We start from the raw sequence: 26,224 nt of genomic DNA on the forward strand, positions 1-26,224 counted from the left end.
CCTGCAGTGACCATAGGTGCAAATCAAAGCCTGGCTATTTTCACTTCCCTTCAAGGACTGTCAAGACACAATCTTCTTTCATGAACTTGTGTTGCCTGTCCTTGGGAATTCTGATTGGCTGACAGACTGGACCATATCTGCTAGCTTCACAATACAAATCAGGCAGCTTAGTAGGAGCTGCGAACACACTCCCCAATTAATTATACATGCAGGACTAAGTCACTAGATCAGATCTATAGACCAGTTTGGGGAAATGCCAAAGCATTCAAACCGCCTACCCTTTCCTTTTTCTATACTAGAGAAGGACTGTTATTTGGGTTTCCCAACAATGCACAGAATCATGGATTATGGAGAGGATGAGATAAGTTCCAGATGCAGGAGTCATGATTTGAGGGACAAGGGATAATATGTTAATAATTAAGATGCACGGCAGTCACTAGCTAAAGCCAGCAAATGACAGAATCATCTTTGGAAATGTAGACGCCGTATTCACAAAGCTCCTCAAACCCACACATATCAGTCATGTGCCCTGTGACAAGATACCTTCGGATTCCTGAATCCAAGGAGGTGCCTTTCTCTGCAGCCTGGAACAGGCCACAACTGCTGTGAATCCTGAAGTGACCCCAGCTTCAGGCAACAAGGAATCACATCACCTTGACCTCAGTCAGAGCTGCCGGAAGCGTGACAGGTCACGTTTCCTGTCCTCAACCTACAGAGAGGTGTATCATTTGATTGAGGACATCAAGCGTGGGCCACAGGCTGTCATTTGGAAATAACGCTTGGATGTTTGCTAACTGATTCCAAGATGTTTGTTCATTGGTTTATTTATTTAATTCTGGTATTCGATTTTAAACAACTTGCCTTGTGAATTTTCACGTTTGTGTTTCATGTGTGCAACCTTTTAAGCACTGAGACTTCTGAGGACAAAGGACCACCATAAAATTAGGTGAATTGTATAGGATTTACCCTTGGGAAGACGGTTGCTGCAAAGGAGAGGCTAGGCCTCCCTATAATTGTGCCTAACAGCCTCCTCCCGAATGCCTCTTTGGTGCTCAGATGTGGCCCTCTCTCTCTAGCTAAGCCAACTTGAAAGGTGAAATCACTGCCCTCCCCCCTACATGGGATCAGACACCTAGGGGAGTGAATCTCCCTGGCAACGTGGAATATGAATCCCGGGGAGGAATGCAGACCTGGCATCGTGGGATGGAGAACATCTTCTTGACCAAAAGGGGGATGTGAAATGAAATGAAATAAGCTTCAGTGGCAGAGAGATTCCGAAAGGAGCCGAGAGGTCACTCTGGTGGGCACTCTTATGCACAATATAGACAACCCTTTTTAGGTTCTAAAGAATTGGGGTAGCTGGTGGTGGATATCTGAAACTATCAAACTACAACCCAGAACCCATGAATCTCAAAGACAATTGTATAAAAATGTAGCTTATGAGGGGTGACAATGGGATTGGGAAAGCCATAAGGACCACACTCCCCTTTGTCTAGTTTATGGATGGATGAGTAGAAAAATAGGGGAAGGAAACAAACAAACAAACAAACAAAGGTACCCAGTGTTCTTTTTTACTTCAATTGCTCTTTTTCACTTTAATTATTATTCTTGTTATTTTTGTGTGTGTGCTAATGAAGGTGTTAGGGATTGATTTAGGTGATGAATGTACAACTATGTAATGGTGCTGTGAACAATCGAATGTACGATTTATTTTGTATGACTGCGTGGTATGTGAATATATCTCAATAAAATGAAGAATTAAAAAAAAAATTAGGTGAATTGTGAGGCCCTAGAGTTGCAGGCTAACACAGATTTACATTTCAGGATCATTTGCAACCACATTCTGTTTGTTGTTGTTGGCCAATGTGTTGTTTTTTCCCCCATATACAAAACATACAATCAGGGAGCAAACCAAAACATTCCAACAGAATTGGAGCACACATGGTAACGGCTCCCAGGGCTTCCCACACCTGCATCTGCCCCAAGCCCCAGCTGTGATCACTTTGCCCACCCTTAGGCCCTGGGGTTGACCCTGAGGTCAGAGGAATAGAAGGACCACTGGGAAGTCAGGGAGGCAGGGGGTGTTCCTGCTTCAACCTCGCACCCCAGATCCAGAGCTGGGACTCCTTGACTCGTTTCTTGTAACAGAAACCTATACCAGTGTCCATGTTGTCCCCAGATCTCCTGAATCCTCATCTCCATCTCCTCTAGTTTTCTGGGATCTGGGAACAGAGTCTTGCCTGACGACCTTCTACACTAGTTCCCCAGAAATTAGCATCCATCCTTTAAAGTCATTACAAACGAGCTTAGCCTCTGCGATGGGGCCAGCCTGGATGCCTGCCAAGACCTTCCTGAGGCCCTCCAGGCATCACTCTCAGCCCACCAGCTGGGGTATCCTCTGGGAGCCTCTGCTGAAACTTCCTGGGGTCTGAAGTCTATCTCTCCCCGGGCTGTTGCACCCCCTTTCCTCCTCACCAGCCCCACCCATCTGGGTAGCCCATCCTCACAGATCGGATAACTAGACACTTGGCTTTTCCCTCTGCTCCCATCCAACAAGGCTGATTGACAGCTTTTGGGGGATTTCTGACTTCCCCAGCTGCTAATCCTGCTCTTCACCCAATTCTGTATTCCCCTGCTCAAATTAATCTAGGCAGGAGCTGATTCTGCTTGTAATGTGAGGTTAATTACAGAAGTGATAACATTTCTAAATAAAAATGAGCTTCTCAATTTAAAAAAATCTAAATTAAAATAAAACCAGAAGTAATAAGCTCCGATTACCTGCCCCTCCCAATGCAATTTATGATTAAGCTTGCTTAAATTTATTTTCAGAGGCTTTTTTTAAATATTGCTCTCAAACGTTTGAAAGACAATTATAGTTTCTGGAAGGGGTTAAATGGGGACAGTCTCTAAAAGACTGATGAGACAAAGAACTTCCTAGACAATCACTGTATGCAAATTTAAGGAAGAGCCCAAAAGAGTATAAGGTATCTTTAAGCTAAACACAAAGAAAGGTTATATATTGATAGGTTGACCAAATGGTGTGACCAGAGGTTCCCAGGAACCTAACCCTGTAGTCCTCCTAGGGTCAATGATTCAGTATTCACTAATTCAGTGTACTCAGGGCTTTATACTATATAAATACCACAAAAAACAACAATAATAACTGTATTTCACTAGATATTCTACTAGCCCATCAGTATGTACCTCCTTGACCATATACCCTTGATGATGTCACATTGTAGGAAAAAGATCTTTTGCTGGTATTGTGTTCACTTCTCTCTAAGAGGCAAAAGGATCAGGTCTGCAAAATCAGCTTCAAAATATTCAAAAGGGAAGGCTGGCTAATCAAAATTTGGTTGAACAATTATCAAACACTTTAACACATTGCTTTCAAATATCCTGTTGTATTGCCCCATAAGGATTCTCACATTTTTCCAATCTGCGTCTTATGGAAATCAAGAAGGTCACCATGCATACATAAAGCTAGCTATATAGATGGTGGTCAAATATAAAAATAAGTATCAGTGGGTTTTCTGTTTAATACTGTCTAAACCAAATTTCTACCTTTTGGCTAGGTACCTGTTGAAGTTCACAAGCACTGGTTTCCAAATTGCATCAGAATAATTTAAACTCACAAGTGGATTATATTTCTTATATATACCTTTTTAAACTATATTATAATTTGTGCTATATCCATATTGACCATATGTTTTAATAATAGGCATTCCATTAAAATGGCAAAGTAGAAAAAAAAATTTTAAAAAAACAGAAGAAAGCCATTCTTGGTTATAAACCACAACCCTTGTTCCCGACTCTTGTGAGTGCTTCTGCCAGCAGAATTAGTCCTTTTCAGGACGTACAATGTGCAGTCGCATGGGGCCCTGTCCTCAGAAGGGCCTGTGCTTGGCTTAATGCTCTTCTGTTGCTTCCTAGAAATTCTCAACAATTTTATCTCTGAGTTTTGTAAGTGAAGTTCGAAACGACAATGGAGCTTGTGCTTGAGCAGAGGCGATGTGCTCCATCTGTAACCGTGGAGCCGCTGTTTTCACCAATTAGCCCACTTCCCTGTACAAGACTTTAATTGCAAATGTAATTTTAGTTTACATCCACCCCTAACTTTTTATCTTATGTTTTACAACATAAGCAATCCATTTGTCCCAGCCATTTTTTGTGTGTCAGTCTGTTTATTTAGCTTAGTTATCTTGTGTTAATTAAACTATATGCAATAATGCTATAAACTGTAACCAAATGCAAAGAACATCTTATACTTATGTTAATTCTCTAAACTGTTAACTAATGCTTACCCCAGCCCTTGTCACTCTTCAGACCCAAACATATACACTTCCAGTTAACCATAACCAGTCAATCAATATGTGTCAATGTCACTATCTCCACCTCCCTTTGTCTAATCCCATAAAAACCCCAGACCCTTATGACTCAGGGAGACAGATCTGAGGCCTTTTTGCCTCCTGTTTTCCTAACAGTGTACTCAGTAATAAAACTATTTCTCTTTTTGAAACCCCAGTGTCGTAGATTAGGTTATACGCACATCTGGCAGGGAATCCAGCTGGGTAACACATCTGCATGATCCCACAGTTCCTTGCTGCTTCATTAGCATACAGCATTCTTGACGTCCCATAAGTATAGAATTCTGGTGGGCCCACAATGCAGACACAAAGTGACTACAAGGTAAGCATATTACACCTAGGACTGAGTAAGCAAGGGCACTGACAGTCCCCAGAGACACTTTCCATTGGAACCAAAACTTGCTTAGAGCCCAGAAGGAAGACAGCAGTGATCTAAGAAACACAAATGACCGGGGAACCTAACCCCATTATACCCTTTCTTACTCATTATTTCCATGTATCATTCAACCACTTACGCCCAAAATGATGACATAAAGGAAAGGGAAGAAAAGGAGGGAGAAGGCAATCCACAGTTCCTTTTCCTTTAGTCCTTCTTTGCTCCTCTGTAAACCAAAGATAGAGAGTGTTGGTAGAATGTGCACATATAAAGAAGTGAAATAAAAACAGCCGAGTTAGTTTTATGCAGTATTTCCAATGTTCAAATAAGAACAAAATCCATATGCGTGTGCATGCTACAAAATACGAATTATGTAATTTTGGTAATTCTGCGTACAAGTTAAAGGAACCTATACTTGCATTTTAAACTGGCATGCACAATATGAAGTTGAACAGTAAGATCATGCTAATAATTTAAATTTTTAATTTTTCTTTACTCAGAATGACACTAAAAAGCAAATAAAAATCACCATAACAAGTTAAGAAAGAGATTGCAAAAGAATGGGAAAAGCTTTATATTTTAGTATCTTTAACAGCACTTTTCCTACTTTTTGAACAGGAAAGTCTACATTTTCATTGCACTAGACCTGACAAATTATGCAGCTGAGAACAGACTAGTCAGGCAAACAAGGAGCAACCAGGAAAGCGGTCCAGGGGCAGCCTGCTTCTCCAAGCCTTGCCTCTTCCTTCTGGAACACCAGCGCTGTGGCTCCTCTGTCCCCAGAGCCTTGCCCTGGGTCCCTGACTTTAAGTCCTAAGTGGCTGGCTCTAGTGTGGCACAACTTTGGCCTCTGTGTCCTAAACCTCAGCCACTGACACCTGAGGCCAGAGCCCTGTACCACCTCTCAATCTCGACTCACAGGGATATTCCTACTTACCCACTTAACACTCCGTTCTGTATCCTCCACACTGCCAAACTCATTGTGCTTGTTTGGATGTATTATGTCCCCCAAAATGCCATTATCTTTGCTGCAGTCTTGTGTGGGCAGGAAATGTATTGGTGTTGATTGGGTTGGAGACTTTTGATTGGATGTTTCCGTGGAGATGTGATCACTCAACTGTAGGTGAGGTCTTTCACTGGATAATTTCCATGGAGGTGTGGCCCCGCCCATTCAGCATGGGCCTTGATTAGTTTACTGGAGCACTATATAAGTTCAGACAGAAGGAGTGAGTTTGCTACAGCCAAGAGGGACACTTTGAAGAAAGCACAGTAGCTGCAGATGAGAGTCAGTTTGAAGACGGCTGTTGAAAGCAGACTCTTGGTCTGGAGAAGCTAAGAGAGGACAAATGCCCCAAGAGCATCTGAGAATGACATTTTGGAGAGAAGCTGAAGCCTATAGAGGAACGTCCTGGGAGAAAAGTCATTTTGAAACCAGAACTTTGGAGCAGATGCCAGCCACGTGCCTTCCCAGCTAACGGAGGTTTTCCAGACACCATTGGCCATCCTCCAGTGAAGGTACCCAGTTGTCAGTGTGTTACCTTGGACACTTTATGGCCTTAAGACTGTAACTGTGTAACCAAATAAACCCCCTTTTATAAAAGCCAATCCATTTCTGGTATTTTGCATTCCGGGGGCATTAGAAAACTAGAACACTCATTCTGTAGCTTTTGCTTCCCCAAAAGCCCTGCCCTCTCATCAGTGGCCTCCATCCAAGCAGCTGGGCCGGTTCTTAACCACATGAAGCCCCCTTATTCTTTCAAGTCCTCTCTTGGGTCTTCTGTTACCAGGGCTCTGCTACTTGGTACTGCCTGGCTCTCTATACAACTATTGGCCCCTGCAGATGACCAAAACTGTGGGGAGAAGGGGCAGTGCTGGCTGTGGCCAGTTGCCAGGGTAGAGAGATGGAAGCCCTGCCCTATGAAAGCAGCCTCACAAGCTCCCTCAAATGTCACCTGGTTGCTTTGACAGAACCAAAGTCCCGTCGTTCAAGACAGCTCACAACAGAGATTCTCCCTCTCTATTCATTAGAACCACCTGAGGAGCTTTTAATAAAAAACCATCACTGGGGTCCCCTCTGCAGAGTTCTGGTTGAATTGGTCCAGGGTGGGGCCCAACACTGGTATTTTTAAAATCTCCCTCGAAGGACACCAGTGCACAGCCAAGACTGAGAACCAGCTAACATAATGAGCTGATCTGGGCTCAGGAGCAGAGCTAAGAAAGGAATTCAGGTCCTGCATAGCTACCACTAGCCCACCACATGGTCCTCCCACACGTGTGGCTCCAGGTAAAACACTTCATGTCACTGAACCTCACTTTCTTCATCTGTAAAACAGAAATAATTTTATTTACTCCTGCCATCGATGCTGTAAAATAAGATTAGAACAATAACACATTTCTCACATTTGCCTGGTAATTTACAATTTCCAGCACTCTCTCACTGTTGCAGGCCCTAAGCTACTCAGGGGATGCTCTGGAGACAGGGAAGGAAGGTGGGAAGTGTGTGAGCAAATGCAGCCCACCCACTTAGGGGCTTGAAGACACTGGCTGTTGTACTTTGCTCCATCTCTGAAAAATTACTCACAGTGTGACAAATATTTTGACAGATGAATATGTTATTAGGCACACAGGTCTAAATTTATCAGCCACACTAGTATTTGTTTCCCATTTTATTTATTTATTCATTTTTACTGATAGAGATGTCTTTATCAAAGCACAATAGTCTCTTCACTGAGCAAACCACCCTGTCCTGTTCTTTAATTTTAAAGCATCATGGTCAAGAACTTTCAGAACTGATGTGTATGCCCTCTAGCTTGTGCTCACTTTTCCTCTTTCTCTTCCTTCCTTCTCCTCTTTTTCTCTCATTTCAACTTCCTTTCTGTTAGGTCTGGGGCCCTGGGCTCCTCCCGTTTCCCTCTCTAGTGAAGCCAGGCTGCGTCGCTGCCCCCTCCCTTCCCCCACTTTGTGCCACTTCTGTTCAAGCCACTACACTGTTCCCTCCCTCCCCCACCTCTCGTTTTTAAATCTACAAACCAGGCATTGCCAAACTACAAGATAAACTGTGTAATCCCCCATTGGCCAAAGCTCGCACACCTTACATGTCCAAAACACCTAACCGGCAGAAAGCCCCATAAAACAGAAATCCTGCCACCCAGCCACGCGGTTTCCCATCCGAGCAGTCTCTTTGTGCCAGGTGGGGGCTGCCCTGCGACTTCTCTCAACAAATTGTTATTGTTGCCTGCCATTTGGCTTCATCGCCCGTCTTTCACGCCAGACTACCTTACACTTTCCCTCCTCTCTCATCTTGCTCTGAGTGACTCACATTAGAAGGGAATTTTCCCAAGATATCTAGTCTAATTCCTCGGCTGATTCCACTATTGAGCTTCTCTGCTGAAGGTGACGAGTTGGTCCTCTCCCAAAGCAATCCTATGGCTCAGCCTTCTCAAGCATCCCGAGGAGCACCTGACCATGCAACACATAAACATCTCCCTGCAGCAGCTATTCTTTTTGCTTTTCTTTCTTACTTGAGAACAATTGGTTTCCAGCCTACTTATAATATCCATCTGATACCTAGAGAAAGTTTTCTTTCTTACAGCCTAAACCTTGCATTTTTCTTTCCTGAGTAGGCAGCTTTCCTCAATGCTCTTTTCCTCCGCGTTCTCATCCGTGTATGGCTGGCTGCCCCATCCTGCATGGTCCCCCCGTGCAGATGTCTGGAGATCATGGCTACCCCAGCCCTTACCCAGCAGTCACTGCCAGGAGCCGGCCTGATCCCCGGCTCCCTCTCGAGGTCGGCAGCCCTCAGGTGGAGGAGGCTGTGAGGTTGAAGGCAGCTGAGGAGCTGGCCTCAGGGCAGCCCCAGGTCACTGGCAGGCAGTTATGGGGTCAGGAAGACCCTTTTGCCCTCAGAGGCTGTGCACTCCTAGTCAGCCCAGACTGCCCTTAGGCGAGAACCAAAGACTGAGTTATTCCCGTTTATGCCTGCAGGTGAAAATGCAAAGTGTTGTTATCAGAAAAGGCCATCAAAAGGATATTTTTTGTTCCTGCTGGGCCTTTTTCCCTAACTCATGATCAAACACACACATATGTATTACAGACTGAAGTACTCTCTCTGTCTCTCTATAATTTTTCCTTCCAACTTTTTCTGTTCCTTTACCTTTCCATCTCTCCCCTTCCTTTAGAAATAATCACTGATATAATAGAACTGAAGTACACTCCCTCCTCATTTTGAAAGTGATTAGTGAAACATCTTAAGATAAGTAAATTTGTGGTCCTTGAGTAAAATAAAAACACCTCTACCAAGATCCACTCATTTAGAAAAATAAAATAAAGTTATCACAGCCTGACAGGTAAGACCCACCCTTGACATCGTCTCTTGAGTGGTCACTCACCGAATCTTCTAACCAAGGAGAATGACTGGGACACGTGCACAGCCCCAGGGCATAGCAAAGAGTCTGCCTCATTCTGTAAACCAGAGTGTTGTACAGGATAAATACACACAGAGAGAGGGCGTCTGCAGACCACCCAGTGTCTGGGTGGCTGCAGCAAGGATTTTGTGCTCCTTCAACTCCTCCTCAAAATAACTTTTGAAAATTGAAGTCAAGCCTTCATGTCATAGAGCTTCATTTAGTTCTTCCTAAGGACACTGTTCTACCTGGGGTGGGAGGTGGGGCCCATCTGGGTATGGACAGCTGTGAATGTTGGAGCGTTCCTGGGAGACATCTATGGGATCCAGTATTGACTTTGGAGTCACACAGACAACTGTGTTGTGTGACCTTACACAGACCTCAGTCTTCCCATCTGTAAAATGGGGTGGGAAAATTCCAAAAATAAACTTCTCCACAGTTCAATTTGAGAATTAAATGAGACAAAGTATATAAAGCACCTAAGAGAGACTGGGACTTAGTAAATACTCAGAAAATTGGCAGAGAAGTATCTCCCTAAAATTACTCATTAATTAAAAAGAGGAAATTTGTAATTTAGTGGAGAAACCTGATATATACCCCATTAAACAAGTAATCAACATTAATATCATCACTAATAGGAAACACCAACATCAAGTGCCTCCTGATGTGATGCACTTCTCTTATATTCCTGCCGCAAATGCATAACTGAATCTAATTATGAAGAAACAACAGACAAACCCAAATTGGGGAACATTCTACAAAATAACTGACCTGTGTGCTTCAAAAAAGGCAGTGTCATGAAAGATAAAGAAAGGCGGAGGAACTGTTCCAGATTAAAGGGAACTAAACAGACATGACAACTAAATGTAATGTGAGCTCCTGGACAAGAGAAGACAATCATCTTAAAGAGATTAATGGGACAATGGGGGAAATATGAATATGGCACGTGTCTTGAAGTTAATTTTTCTGACTTGAACTTTGTATTGTGGTTATGTAAGAGAACACCCTTGTTCTTAGGAAATACATGCAGAAACATTTACAGGTAACAGGGCATCACACCTGAAGCTTACTGTCAGATGTCTTATACAGATAGGGAGAGAAGGCATACCTGGCAAAATAACTAACAAATGATGAATCTGGGTGATGTGTATACAAGAATTTTTTGTATTACTGTAACTTTTCTGTTTGTTTGAAATTATTTTGAAATAAAAGATTTAAAATAGCAGGGACAATCACTTTCCAAGGCTAATTAGAAAGAACAGTCAAGATACATTGCTATATTCTGGAAAAGGGGAACATCCCTTGGGGAAGGGATTTCTAACCTCAGTAGAACCCCCTTCATAGACACACTTCCTGTCTGAGCAGCCCCACCCAAAGCAAGGGCTCCAAGACTTGTGCTGGTAAAACACTTTCCCAGGAGCAGAGTTCCTCCAGGTACACACACACACACACACACACACACACCATGCACACACACCAGGCACACAGATAGATGCACATGCACACACACAGACACACTCACATACATAAACACAAACACACATCCAGACACACACTGATATGCATACTCACAAGCACACACACATGAAAATAAACACACAAAGACAAAATAAACATAACTGTCAGTTGAATCTTAATATCTGTCTTCTCCTTAGATTCCAATTTATCTGTCGTGTCTCTAACCGGGAGCCTTGTAATATCATCTGAACTGGTCTCCTATCTTCAGTTCCTTCCCCCTCCAATTTATCCTTCATGTGATCTCCAGAATATCAGTAAAATATAAATCTGATCACATCATACAGTTGCTTAAAAATCTTCATTGCTCCCCAAATGCTAAACAAGTCCCTTCTCCTTACTTTCCTCAAAACATTTCCAACATGAGGCAGCTTTGTGTAGCAGATTTGTCCTGAAAGTCTGGGGGGAATTGGGAGGGCATTACATTGCACCACAGTAACCCATTGAAAATTGAAATTAGATGCCCCAGTTAATGTACCATCACCATTCCTGACACCAAGAATTTCTCACTGGCCATTTTTTTCTCACCAGGCCCCCTTCCTCCTCTTCCCTGTAACAATCAGCCTTCACCCTCCACCCTGCACAAAAAGCCTACCATTTCTACCTCTTGAAGCAGAATAATTCAACTCCTTCTTTCTTTAATTGGTACTCTCTTGAAACACCCAAAGGGCAAGAGTCTCTGGGTCTCTGCCCTTCAATCTAGTGGTTCACACCTTCACTGCATATTTGAATCACCTGGTGAGCTGGGCACACATCCTAAATCAGATATGAATTTAGAACATCCGAGGTAGGGCCTGATGTTGGTCCTGACAGATGTTGGGCCCTGATGCCGAGTGTGGCCTGAGAACCACAGGGCAGCCTGAGGCCTGACGGAGCTCTGATCACATAAAAAGAAGGAACTGTTCTTCAAACGATGAGGCAGGGCTTCACTCACCGTCCTCCCCCTCTCCATCCACACACCCACCTCATTCCTACAAATGCAAAGGAAGCTTCAAAAGACATATCCTACTCCAAGAGCAAGCACACAAGGGCCATGTGGTTTTCTTTATTTCCCTTTTGGTTCTGAGTTGTCTTTTTCAGGTACTTTGCTAGACCTTAAGGATACGCTTAGCAGGACCTCAATAAATAGCAGAATAAATTAATCTTTATTGAGTGGCATCTATGGATTAGGAATTTTATATATTTTATCTTGGCAAACAGATGATCGCAATCCTTCGAGTTGGCTATTATTTTCTCCATTTTATAGAGGGAGACTGAAGCTAGGTGTAAGTGATGTACCCAGTCACCTGGCTAGTAAGCAGTGATGCCAAAATCTAAACTCAGATCCTTCTAACCCCCAAGTCCTTGCTATTTCCACTGCCTCCTCTTGCTATTTCCACTGCCTCCTCCAGTGCTGCCTCATGTTTATTTAGCAGATAGACTCAAAGGAGGCAAAATCTTTGTCATCTCTTTGGTTATGGAATTCCCAACTCTTGTGAAGAATTACCAAGTTCCAGTTGCAGTTTGTGTATGATTTCCTTAGAACTCACATCAGAAACAAACCTTGGATGTGGACACAACTATAGATAACCCCAGCCACCAAGGCTGAGGGCCCCAGGGTATCATTCTTGTCTGAAACTGCTCTTCACACGAGCAGGCAAAGGAGAATGACTGGGACAGATTGCTTCTGAATGTCTAAGTGGATAGAGCTCAAAAAGGGGGTGGCAAGTATTCTAAAATGTCCAGAACCAGGTGGAAATTCATGAGATCTCACACAGAAGCTATATGCTCTCCAAGTCTTACCTATGAGTTGCAAGGCTATGCTTGACAGGGGAGGTGGCCTATTAATGTTGATAGCTTTGATAAAATTTAAAATTCTAGATGTGCTTCAGATGCTTATCTGTAAACATTTTATCACCTCAGAACTCAAGCAATATAAGGCATGACTGACTCTGTGAAGGTTATTGGCTATCAGTCTCATGAACACCAATGTAAAACAGTAAAGCTGCCCAAAGATTAATTTACACCTGTGGCAAAGAATATATCCTCGCACTAGACTGATGCTTACAGTTCTAAAAACACTGACATGGAGAGGCAAGATAGGACAGTCCATCAACCACAGCCTTGCAACAATTGCTCCTCAATGAGGATGAGCAAGTGTGTCTGTATTCGTGATCTTTTTTTTTCCCTGCAATGCATTTTTTTTCTAATTTTGATATATATTTTTGCTGAGATTGTTCACATACCATACAATTATCCAAAGATCCAAAGTGTACAATCAATTGTTCATGGTACCATCATACAGCTGTGCATCCATCACCACAAATAATTTTTTTTCAATTTTTAGAACATTTTCATTACTCCAGAAAAGAAATGAAGACAAAAAAAGGAAACTCAGATCCTCCCATACTCCTAACCAACCCCTTTCATTATTGAGTCATAGTTTTGGTATAGTACATTTGTTACTGTTAATGAAAGAATGTTAAAATACTACTAACTGTAGTATATAGCTTGCAGTAGGTATATATATTTTTCTTATATGCCCCTCTATTGTTAACTTCTAGTTATAGCGTCATACATTTGTTCTAGTTCATGAGAGAGATTTCCAGTATTTGTACAGTTAATCACGGACATTGTCCACCACAGGATTCACTGTTTTATACATTCCCATCTTTTAAACTCCAACTTTCCTTCTGGCGACATATGTGACTCTGAGCTTACCCTTTACACCACATTCACAGACCATTCAGCATTGTTAGTTATTCTCACAATGTGCTACCATCACCTCTGTCCATTTCCAAATGTTTAAGTTCACCCTAGTTGAACATTCTGCTCATAATAAGCAACCACTCCCCATTCTTTAGCCTCGTGCTATATCCTGGTAACTTATATTTTGTCTACGAGTTTACATATTATAATTAGTTCATATCAGTGAGGCCCTGTGATATTTGTCCCTATGAGTCTGTCTTATTTCACTCAATATAGTGCCCTCAAGTCCTCTTCATCAACCAGTGTTTTTTACAACGGTTTTGTTCACACACCATACATTCCATCCTAAGTAAACAACTGATAGCTCCCTATATAGTAAGGTATTTATGTATTCACTACCATTGCCTCTGTCTATATCAGGACATCTCCATTTCTTCCACAAAGAAGGAGGAAGAGTCAAAGAAGGCAGAGAGACAAAAGAGAAAGAAAAAAGAGAGAAAAAAAGTGACAGGAAGCAACAAAAGGAAAGATAGCATTAAACTAAAGTAGAATAAAGAGTCAGACAACATCATCAATGCCAGGAGTCCCATACCCTTCCCCTATGTTCCCCCACCCCATATGCATTTAAATTTTGTATATTGTGTTTGTTATATTAAAGGAAGCATAGTACAATGTTTCTGTTAATTGTAGTCTCTAGTTTGCATTGATTGTATTTTCCCCCTAATCCCACTCTATTTTTAACACCTTGCAATGTTGACATTCATTTGTTCTACCTCATGTAAAAACATATTTGTACCTTTTATCATAATCGTTGAGCACCCTAGGTTTCACTGAGTTATACAGTCCCAGACTTTATCTTTCCTCTTTCATTCCGGTGTCCCACATGCTCCTAAACTTCCTCTTTCAACCATACTCACAGTCATCTTTGTTCAGTGTACTTACATTGCTGTGCTACTGTCTCCCACAATTGTGTTCCAAACCTCTCACTCCTGTCTTTTCCTTTCTGTCTGCAGTGCTTCCTTTAGTGTTTTCTGTAGAGCAGGTATCTTGTTCACAAATTCTGTCATTGTCTGTCAGGGAATTTTTTAAACTCGCCCTCATATTTGAAGGACAGTTTTGCCAGATATAGGATTCATGGTTGGTGGTTTTTCTCTTTCAGTATCTTAAATATATAACACCACTTCCTTCTTGCCTCCATGGTTTCCATTGATAAATCTGCACAGTCTTATCAAGCTTCCTTTGTATGTGATGGATTGCTTTTCTCTTGCTGCTTTCAGGATTCTCTCTTTATCTTTGATGTTTGATAATCTGATATTAAGTGTCTTGGCACAGGCCTATTCAGATCTATTCTTTTTGGGGTATGCTGCGCTACTTGGATCCATAATTTTATGTCTTTCATAAGACATGGGAAATTTTCATTGATTATTTCCTCTATTATTGCTTCTGCCCCTTATCCCTTCTCTTCTCCTTCTGGGACACCCATGACATGTACATTTCTGTGTTTCATATCATCACTTAATTCCCAGAGACATTGCTCATATTTTTCCATTCTTTTCTCTATCTGTTCTTTTGTGTGTAGGCTTTCAGGTGTCTTGTTCTCCAGTTCCTGAGTGTTTTCTTCTGCCTCTTGAGATCTGCTGTTGTATGTTTTCATTGTGTCTTTCATCTCTTCTGTTGTGCCTTTCATTTCCATAGATTCTGCCAGTTGGATTTTCGAAGTTTCGATTTCTACCTTAGTACGCCCAGTGTTTTCATTATACGCCTCATCTGTTTTGCCATATCTTCCCTAAACTTTTTGAATTGATTTAGTATTAGTTGTTTAAATTCCTGTATCTCAGTCAAAGTGTAAGTTTGTTCCTTTGACTGGGCCATAACTTTGTTTTTCTTAGTGTAGGTTGTAGTTTTCTGTTGTCTAGGCATCTGGTTTCCTTGGTTACCCCAATCAGGTTTTCCAAGACCAGAATGGGCTCAGGTCTCAGAAGGAGACAGTAGTATCACATCTCCCTAAGGGTGTATCTTAGAAGATTGATACACTCTGTGAGGCCTCAAGTCACTCTGATTTCTGCACAGGAGGTGGTGCCTGTCAGTCTGTAGCTCCAGACTGGTGTAAGGAGGTGTTGCCCATAGCTGTGTTCCCCCAGGCTCTGGGGTCTGATTCTGAATGGAAGGCGGATAGTAGAGCTGTGCCCCACTATTTCCTCTTAGGGAAGATACACTCCCTATGGAGAGGTTATTAGCATTTGAATAGTCTCTCTGCCTGTGCTATCTCCACCCTTGTCTGGGTCAGAGTGCTGGGAACTGAAAATGGCTGAGGCTTTCTCCACTGAGTTGAAAAAGGGACAGAAATCCCCCCTTCAGGGCCAGTTCACAGCCACCCTCGGTTTCACCTATTGGCCAGAGACAGTCCTCTGGGCTCCCCCTCCCTCCCAGAGAGGTCCTCTGGCTCTCCAAAGTCAGTCATCACCAAAAGCCTCTGTCTGCTTGTTGGAGACTCGTAGCTTGTATCAAGCAGTCCATGTTTGTTAATTAAAACCCCAGTTAGAGCTCAGCTGAGCTATATTCACTTGCTCGGAGAATGCTGCTGTCTAGCACTTCAAGGTTTTGCAATTTGGGCCATGGGGTAGGGGCTCCTGGCTCAGGTACACAGTTTTTACTTACAGATTTTATGCTGTGATCTCAGGCATTCCTCCCAATCCAAGTTGGTGTATGATGAGTGGACAGTCATGTTTGTCCCCCAGCAGTTAGTCCAGATTATTTACTAGTTGTTCCTGGTTGTTTATTAGTTGTTCCAGGGGGACTAACTAGCTTCCACTCCTCTCTCTGCCACCATCTTCCTCTCCTCTCTCTGTCTTTGTTATCTTTTACCACATAACAAATTAATGAAAGATTAGCAGCTTAAAACAACACATATTCATCTCAGTTTCCGTGGGCCAGGAATCCAGGAGTGGTTCAACTGGGTCTCTGCTCAGAGTCTCTCACAGGCTGCAATCAAGGTGTCAGCTGGGTCTGCAGTGCTCTCAAGATCCACCTGATGGAGGATGCACTTCCAAGCTCACTCACGTGTTGCTAGAAGGATTCAGTTCCTCGAGGGCTATTGGACTGTGGGCCTTAGTTCCTCAGTAGCAGTTAGTTGGCTGGAGCCCTCCCTTAGTTATTTGCCATGTGGACTTCTCCATAGGGCAGCTCACGACATAGCAACTGACTTCCCTCAGAGTAAGTAAGAAAGGGAGGGCAAATGAGACAGAGCCAGAATCTTTTGATAACCCCATCTCAGAAGTAATGCCCCATCACATTTCCATGTGTTTTAGTTTCCTTACCTGCACAAGCAAAAACCAATGCAATGGGTTGGCTTAAACAATGGGAATTTATTAGCTCACAGTTTTGATGCTAAAAAAAAAAAAAAAGTCCAAATCAAGTCATCATCAAGGTAATGCTTTCTTCCAGAAGACTGGTGTTCTGGGGCTGCCAGCCACCTGTGGTCCTTGGCTCCTCTGTCACATGGCAGTGCACATGGCAGCCTCTCCGTTCTCTTCCAGGTTTCACTGAATTTCAGTTTCTGGCTGTTCCCTGTGGCTTTTTCTCTCTAACTCTGAATTTCATTCCACTTATAAAGGATTCCAGTAATAGGATTGAAACCCATCCTGATTGAGGTAGGCCACACCTTAACTGAAGTAGCCTCTTCAAAAGATCCTATTTACAAAGGGTTCACACCCACAGGAATGGATTAAGTTTAACATATTTTTTCTGGGGTGCATACACTTCCAAACCACCACCATGCATGATGGTTAATGTCATGTGTCACCTTGGCTAGTTTATGGTGTTCAATGGTTTGGTCAAGCAAGCACTGACCTGATTGTTACTGGAGGGCATTTCATAGGTGGATTTAAATCAGTTGATTGCATCTATGGCTGATTACATCTACAATCAACAAGGAGATTGCCTTAGGCAATGAGAGGAATCTCATCCAATCAGTTAGAGGCCTTAATCTGACAACTGAGGATTTTGGCAGTCAGAAAGAATTTCTATCTCTCCTTCAGCCAGCACACTTCTCCTGGGGAATTCAACATCAACTTCACCGGACCTCCCAACTTGTGGCTTCTCCTAGGGAATCCACCTTCCCCTTCATCAAGTTTCCAACTTGCAGCCTACCCTACAGAATTCAGACTTGCCAATCTCTACAGTTATGTGAGCCAATTCCCATAATAATAATAATTCTCATCATTGTTGGTTCTGTTTCTCTGGAGAATGCTTACTAATACATCATATATTCAATTCATTAGAAGCAAGTAACTAGGTGCAGGCCACACTCAAGGGGAGGTGATAACACAAGGGCATGGATGCCAGGAGGTAAGGATTATTGGGAGCCAACTTAGAAAACTGCCTACCACACTATCACTGGACTCCATACAACAGAAACATTCAGGTCACCAACATTAGGTCTTCATGATGACTGCCCTCCACTATCTTTCCATAACAGTAACTCCCTGCTCAGACCTGGATGCCTCACTGCCCCTCTAATGAACTTATTCCAGAGGAGGTGGAATTTTGTTTCAGTAGGGCTGATTGTTCTTTGTCCTCCAATGATCTCTGCTTTATCCTAATAGAGTAAAACCACAGAAAAACAAACATGTGCACACAAATTAGGGGTGAGCAGACACAAAAACACAATGACAACTTTTTCTCATCCTTTTGGCTGCAGGATGGGTATATGATATCCATAAAGAATGAACTCCACAAAGGTGGTGAAAAATAAGAGACCCCTTAAATATGGATCAAAAGACCTGAGTTCAAGTGTTGCCTTTGACACAAATTAACTGACCTTGAACACATGGGTTCATCTCTCTGGACTGCCACTTCCTCATCTACCAAAAAGAAAAAACAAAATAAAATAGATGATTCTAGTCCAACTCTCTCAAAGTCTTCATCCAGCTCCTTTCCAAGAAGAATTCTCACCACCCCTCCTTTACAGGCCCAAGGTCAAAACCATTTTTCCTCTTTTCACTTCCCCCTTCCCCCACCCCTGCCAAGGGCAGCCTGGAACCCTGGCCAGCAGGTCACTGCTATCAGTGCATTTAAGGTCCCACAGTAGCCAACGGAGCCAGAATATCCAGGATCCATGCATTTACCAAGACATTTTTAAACCATTTCACTGGTATTCAAACTGATGGTCTGGATCCTTTCTCCCTTGCAAAAATTCATCTGGACAATGCACAGGATGCTGAGATGTTCCTGTGGAAGGCAGACTTTGAAAATGCTCCTCAATCTCTTCATTCCAGCAGCTTCACACATAAAAATTTTGATAGCTGACAATTTAACAACCAGAAACAAATCATCATCGTTAAGCATCACTGATAGGCCATCCACCAAGCAGATGTGTGAGAATTTGTGTTGTAATTACTGCAAGAACAGTTGCCAGCAGCTATTGCTCCAGGACATTTTTTCAGGCACACGGGAGTATTTTATATCTATTTATATCTATTGTCTAATATCCTGGGAATCAAAGGTACTTTAGAAGAAGGATCAGCAATTCAACTACCTGCAATAACCTATTTGGTTTCCACAGTCCCAATCTAGTACTCTTCCCAATTACTCTAAATTTTTGGCTGCAATTCTATTTCTGAGCCATCAAAACTTGGGAGTGGATATTAAATGGCCCGTATCCCTGCCTCTGCTGGTAGACCCTCCTCTCCCCTGAAAGAAAATAGTAATAAAAACCCTGCCCCTGGATTACCAGTGTATATAAAATTCTTCACAACCTTACAGGAACCTAGGGATGGGACAAAGCACACTAACATGTCCAATGGCAAATAAACAAATTCCTTTCAGCACTCCTCACATCTTTAACACCCCACACCCATACAAACACACACACACACACACTAACAGGGCCTGCCTCTTTATCCCAGTGACCCACAATGACCATCCCAGATTCAAATAACTACACATTTTCCTTCAATACTCCTTTCCACCCTACTCAACTCCACTCTCCCCTCCCCAGGCTGAACCAAGCTCTCTCTTCATCGTCCACCATGCCCGTATCAGAAGAGAGATTGAGTCCATCCCCACGTCTTCTAACCTTCCGTTCCACATCTTTCCTTTCACTCCTTTTCCCTCAACATGCTCTCCAAGGGAGACCACTGCTTCTTCTACTCACTCCAACTCAAGGATCCAGGAGGAGGGATCTAAATATTCCTCCTTCCTTAGTCCACTTCCACCACCACCACTCATGATCTCTTTAATCAATTTTTCTCCCCTTTCCCATCACTGCTGTCTCCTGACATGCAGAACTCTCCCCTACCTTCCTCAGTGATTCCCTACCTTGTTCCCATTCTCCTAGCCAGTGCCCTCTTCTATCATCCTCAGAAGATGTTACCATCATCCACGGTCCTTAAACACTCCAATGGCCCTCACTCTCCTTGAAACATCCTCACACACTGTGTTACCTCCAAAACATCCAAGTAAGTGCTATGGTTCTGAAATTCCCTACCGACCACTACATCTTCCTTAGGACCCCAGTCCCTTCTCTCACTGAGCCTGCTCTTTTCCCTTGTACAAGATTCAGTCCCATTCTCCACTCAACCAGGCACGTCTGGGCTGGCTTTTCCCCAAGCTCAACCATTTAACCCTGTTTCTACTAATACCCAAGGATTCCTGCCCATCCACACAGCTGGGAGGCCCTACACTGTAAGAGAACCACCTTGTGAGTGTGATGTTTCCTAGCAAAAGCACATAAAGTCTAACTGTCCATCCATAGCTGGGCCCCAGCTTGTGGGGAAATTTTGAATTGCATGGCTTTTCCCCACCCCTCAGCTGCACCCAACCATTTTCTCTCAATTTATCCTTGGTCCTACCCTCTCACTCTTACAAGATGACCTCAACTCCTTAAAAGGAACTCCTTTTAATTCCTCTCCCCGTCTGTCCCCACCTCTCCCCCCTTCCCACCATCTCTACTGTTCCAGTTTGCTAGAGCTGCCGTTATGTAAAATACCAGAAATGGATTGGTTTTTATAAAGGGGATTTATTAGGTTACAAATTTACAGTTCTAAGGCCAAAAAAGTGTCCCAACTAAGGCATCAAAAACAGGATACCTCACTGAAGAACAGCCGATGGCATCCTGAACACCTCTGTCAGCTGGAAAGGCATGTGGCTAGCATCTGCTGGTCCTTTGCTCTCAGAGTTGTGTTTCAAAATGGCTTTCTCCAAAATGTCTCTCTTAGCTGCTCTAAGCTCCTTCTATTTGTGAGCTCTCTTATAGGACTCCAGTAATTTAATTAAGACCCACCCTGAATGGGTGGGGTCCACACCTCCATGGAAATAATTTAATCAAAATGTTTCACCTACAGTTGGGTGAGTCACATGTCCATAGAAACAGCCTAAACCAAATATCCCACAAGATTGGATTAAAACATGGCTTTTGGGGGGACATAATATATCCAAACTGGCAGATTCCACCCCTGGACCCCAAAATGACATGTTCTTTCCATATACAAAATGCATTCATTCCATCACAAAATCAAAAAACTTAAATCATTTCAGTAACAATAGGTAAGTATAAGATCCTGTCAGAATCAGTTTCAGGCATGGTCTGTCCTAACTTTCTCCTCTGGCTGTGGACCTGTGAAACTCAGAATAAGTTATCTGCTGTCAATATACAAAGGAGGGATAGTCACAGGATAAACGTTCCCATTGCCATAGGGAGAAACTGAAAGGAAAACAGGGTTCAAAGATCCAAAACAGTTGCTAAAACCCGCAGGGCAAACTCCACTAGATTTCAAAGTCTGAGAGTCATTTATAGAATGATGTTTTATACTCAGGGCATGAGAAAGTGGCACTTCATCCTTTCCAAAGGCTTACACTGCAGCCCTTTTCTCTTGAAATGCTGGGGTGAGTGCTCCAACATATCCATGCATTGGAGAAGCTACCTTTTTCTCAGCCCCACCTTCCTCAAGCATCAGGGTGCCACCAGGACTCTGCATCTCCTGGGCAAAAGCTCTCCCCTCTCCAAACAGTGGGGTGGTGGCCAGGCTTTCCCCAGTCCTCGGGAATATGCTCCACCCTCTCTGAGGCTCTACATGCATAGGTTGCTCTGCTCTCCTTGCCTGAGATTTCTTGGCTTCATACCTTGGCTTCCATGGTTCTGCCTTTGAAGATATCTGTGCCAGTTTGAATATATTATGTCCCCCAAAATGCATTATCTTTGATGCAATCTTGTAGGGGTAGATGTATTAGTGTTGATTAGGTTGGAATATTGGGATTAGGATGTTTCCATGGAGATGTGACCCACCCAGCTGTGAGTGACACCTTTGGTTAGGGTGTGACTTCTGATTGAATGTTTCCATGGAGGTGTGGCCCTGCCCATTCCGCATGGGCCTCAATTAGTTCACTGGAATCTCATAAAGGGGCTTACAATCAGAAGGACTTCAGAGCAACTGAGAGTGACACTTTGAAGAGTAGCTGCAGCTAAGAGAGGACAAAATGCCCCAAGAGCAACATTTTGGAGAATGCAACCTGGGAGCAAGCAGATGCCAGCCACGTGCCTTCCCAGCTAACAGAGGCTTCCAGAAGCCAATGGCCATCCCTCAGTGAAGGTACCCTTGTTGATGCCTTACCTTGGACACTTAATGGCCTTAAGACTGTAACTTGGCAACCAAATAAACTCCCTTTATAAAAGCCAATCCATTTCTGGTGTTTTGCAAAACAACAGCACTAGCAAACCAGAACATCCTTCTCTCAATTTGTCTCTTCTCCGTCCCCTCCAGTCCAAACTGGAAGTGGTTCTCTCTATACAGAGATCAAAAAATTTGCAGGTTACAGGGGTCAAAACCATCAGATAGTAGGACTTTCCACAAATCCTTCTGGATAACTCCATCTCCAATCCTGGTTTGTGCTGAAATGGCTGACTGGTTCCAGTTTTCGTTAAATCCTTACATGGGGCTGTAGCCTCTGGGGTTTCACTTTCTGTAAATCCAGGGTTTTCCAGACCATTAATTTCTGGTTTCTTTGAACCCAAGAGTTCAGTTCTCAGCTTATCTCTTTCCTCTTGCATTTTACTATAAGCTGCAAGTAGAAGCCAGGCTGCATTTTGGACATTTAGTTTCAAAATTTCTTCTCCTAGCTCATCACTTTCAAATTCTGCCTTCCATCTGACACCAGGACTTAATTTTGCCAAATTCTCTGCCATTTTAAAACAAGGATCACCTTTCTTCCAGTTTGCAATGACACATTCAACATTTCTGTCTAGGACTTCATCAGAAGTATCTCTCGAGTCCATATTTCTACCAACAGGCTCTTCAAAGCAATCTAGGCCTTTTCTATCAAGCTCCTCACAATTCTTCCCCTTATCCATTTAAAATGCCATTCCAACATGTTTGGTATTTGCAAACTCAGCAGCACCCCACACTTCCGGTACCAAAATCTGTTCCAGTTTGCTAATGATGCTGTTATGCAAAATACCAGAAATGGATTGGCTTTTATAAAGGGGGCTAATTCAGTTACAAAGTTATAGCCATTAAAGAACATGGCTTTCGGGGGATATAATGTATCTAAGCCAGCACATTTCCCTTCCATGACTTGAAAAGGAATTACTTTCCTATGTAGTTTTTTTAAATTCAATTTTATTGAGATATATTCACATACAATACAATCATCCAAAGTGTATAAACAATAGTTCACAGTACAGTTACATAGTTGTGCATTCATCACCACAATCATTTTGGAACATTTTCATTACCACAAAACAAAAGAATAAGAATAAAAATTAAAGTAAAATAACACCCACAACATCTCATACCCCCCCATTCCTCCCTATTATTCTTTTAATTTTAGTCCCCATTTTTCTACTCATCTGTCCATACACTGGCTAAAGGCTAAAGGGAGAGTGAGCCATAAGGTTTTCACAATCACCCAGTCACATGTGTAAGCTATATAGTTATACAATTATCTTCAAAAATTAAGGCTACTGGGTTGCAGTTCAACAGTTTCAGGTATTTACTTTTAGCTATTCCAATACACTAAAAATTAAAAAGGAATATCTATATAATGTATAAGAATAACCTCCAGAATGTCCTCTCAACTCCATTTGAAATCTCTCAGCCACTGAAATTTTATTTTGTTTCATTTCTCTTCCCCTTTTGGTCAAGAAGTCTTTCTAAATCCTATGATACCAGATACAGGCTCATCCCTGCAAGTCATGTCCCATGTTGCCAGGGAGATTTACACCCCTGAGAGTCATGTCTCATGTAGGGTGAAGGGCAGTGAGTTTACCTGCAGTCGGCTTAGAAAGAGAGGCCACATCTGAGCAACAAAAGAGGTTCTCTGGGGCTGGCTCAAAGGCACAATTTTAAGTAGGCTTAGCCTCTCCTTTGCAGTAACAAACTTCATAACAGCAAGCTCCAAGACCGAAGGCTCAGTCTTCTGAATTAGTAGTCCCCAGTGCTTATAAAGAACACCAGTAATTCCCCAGGTGGGGAAGTTCACTATTGTCACATTTCCCCCCAGTATCTCAAGGAGATTTTGCAAATACATTTTTACTCTCTGCCCAGATTACTCTGGGATGTATCAGGGCTTCATACTAACCTGTACAAACCAACATGATCTCTCCCCCTATGCAAGGTTCCATGAAATGATGGTGTTTGAATAAACTGACAATACAAGTTAAATTATATAGTGTGCTATAGAAAATATAGATTTTGTACCAAATAAATATATCTTCTTTTGGTCTCGGACAAAAGTTGAAGTTTTAAAACACCATCAATATCATCCTTTGCTCTTTAGTCTGAATTACCTTAGTCCTAACCAAGGTCATTTTGTTCATATCTCTAATTGAAGTCTGATCTTTTTTCAGCCTCTTTAACATTTGCTGTATGGAGTAATGCTTACAATCATAGCTGCTGAACTCTGGCTCTGAGTCTCAGGTGTCACACAGATACCCGAAGTTACAGGGACTGACCAGTTTATACACAAGAGCTCAGCATCTCAGAATTTAGAAATAGCCATTACAACTCAGGAGTAGATGTAACCATGGTAAGAGTTACAATCTAGGAATCTTTACCATAAGCCTTCCCCTGATAACCTATGCTGTCTCTCAGATTCAATTCTCAGAGTTTGCACATTATAGTTAGTCCATATTAGTGAGACATTATAAGGTTTGTCTTTTCATTTCTTGTTTATTTCACTGAACATACTGTCATCAAGGTCCATTCATCTAGATGCATACCTCACAACTTCATTCCTTCTCATAGTTGCTCAATATTACATTGTATGTATACATAACATTTCACTATTCCATTCATCAGTCGATATATCCTTAGGCCATGTCTATCCATTATGAATCATGAATACTGCCACCATAAACCCCACTGTGCAAATGTCCATTCATGTCCCTCTTCTCAGTCTTTTCAGTTCTTCCAAGTATATACCCAATAACAGGGTTGCAGTACCATATGGTAACTCCATACTTGGCTTCCTGTGGAACCACCATGCTGCCCTCCAGATGGGCTTCACCATTCTACCTTCCCACCAACAGTCATTAGGTACATCCCTTTCTGCACATTTCTTCCAGAACTTGTATCCCTCTGTTTATTTTTAAACAGTTTTATTCACACACCATATATTCCCTCTTAAGTAAACAATCAACGGTTCCTGGTATAATCACATAGTTATGCATTCACCACCACAATCTATATGAGGATGTGAGGATATTTCCATTTATTCTGCAAAAAAAAAAAAAAAAAGAGGAAGAAGAGAAAAAAGAAAAAAGAAAAAGAATCAAATGATAACTGAAAAAAAGGAAAAGAGAAGGTAAAATAAAAATAAAATAAAAAGGTCAGACAACAACACCAATGCCAAGAATCCCATACCCCTCCTTTATATCCCCCTCTTATAGATATTTAGCTTGGTATATTGCCTTTGTTGCAATTAATGGAAACATAGTACAATGCTACTGTTAACTATAGACTCTAGTTTGCATTGATTTCATTTTTCCCCAATACCGTCCCATTTTCAACACCTTGCAAAGTTGACATTCATTTGTTCTCCCTCATTTAAAAATATTCTTATATAAGTATATTTAATCACAAGCATTGACCATTATAGGTTTCACTAAGTTATACAGTCCCAGTCTTTTATATTCTATCTTTCCTTCTGGTGTCATACATACCCCTAACCTTCCTATTTCAACTGTACTCACAGTCATCTTTGTTCAGTGTACCTACAATATTGTGCTACCATCATATAGTATTGTGCTATCAATTTCTGAATCTATACAAACAGTCCTCTTGTGCATTCTATACTCCTTCAGTATCAAATGCCCAATCTCTACCCTCTTTCTAGCTCTTGATATCTTCATTTCCACACTCTTCTCCAAACCTCTCTCTCCTGTCTTTTCTGATCTGTCTGTAGCACTCTCTTTAGTATTTCTTGTAGAAGAGGTCTCCTGTCCATGAACTCTCTCAGTGTCTGTTCATCTGAAAATATTTTAAACTCTCCCACATTTTTAAAGGACAGTTTTGCTGGATATAGGATTCTTGGTTGGCAGTTTTTCTCTTTCAGTATCTTGAATATATCATACCAATGCCTTCTTGCCTCCATGGCTTCTGCTGAGAGATCTGCACTTAGTCTTATCAAGCTTTCTTTGTATGTGATGGATTCCTTTTCTCTTTCTGCTTTCAGGTTTCTCTCTTTGTCTTTGACATACGATAATCTAATTAGTAAGTGTCTTGGAGTAGGTCTATTTGGATCCATTCTGTTTTGGGTTACACTGCACTTCCTGAACCTGTAATTTTCTGTCTCTCATAAGAGTTGGGAAATTTTCATTATTTCATCTATTATTCTTTCTTCCCCTTTTTCCTTCTCTTCTCCTTCTGGGACACCTATAA

This window comes from Choloepus didactylus, chromosome 4 (genome assembly GCF_015220235.1).
Source record: "Choloepus didactylus isolate mChoDid1 chromosome 4, mChoDid1.pri, whole genome shotgun sequence".
NCBI lineage: Eukaryota > Metazoa > Chordata > Mammalia > Pilosa > Megalonychidae > Choloepus > Choloepus didactylus.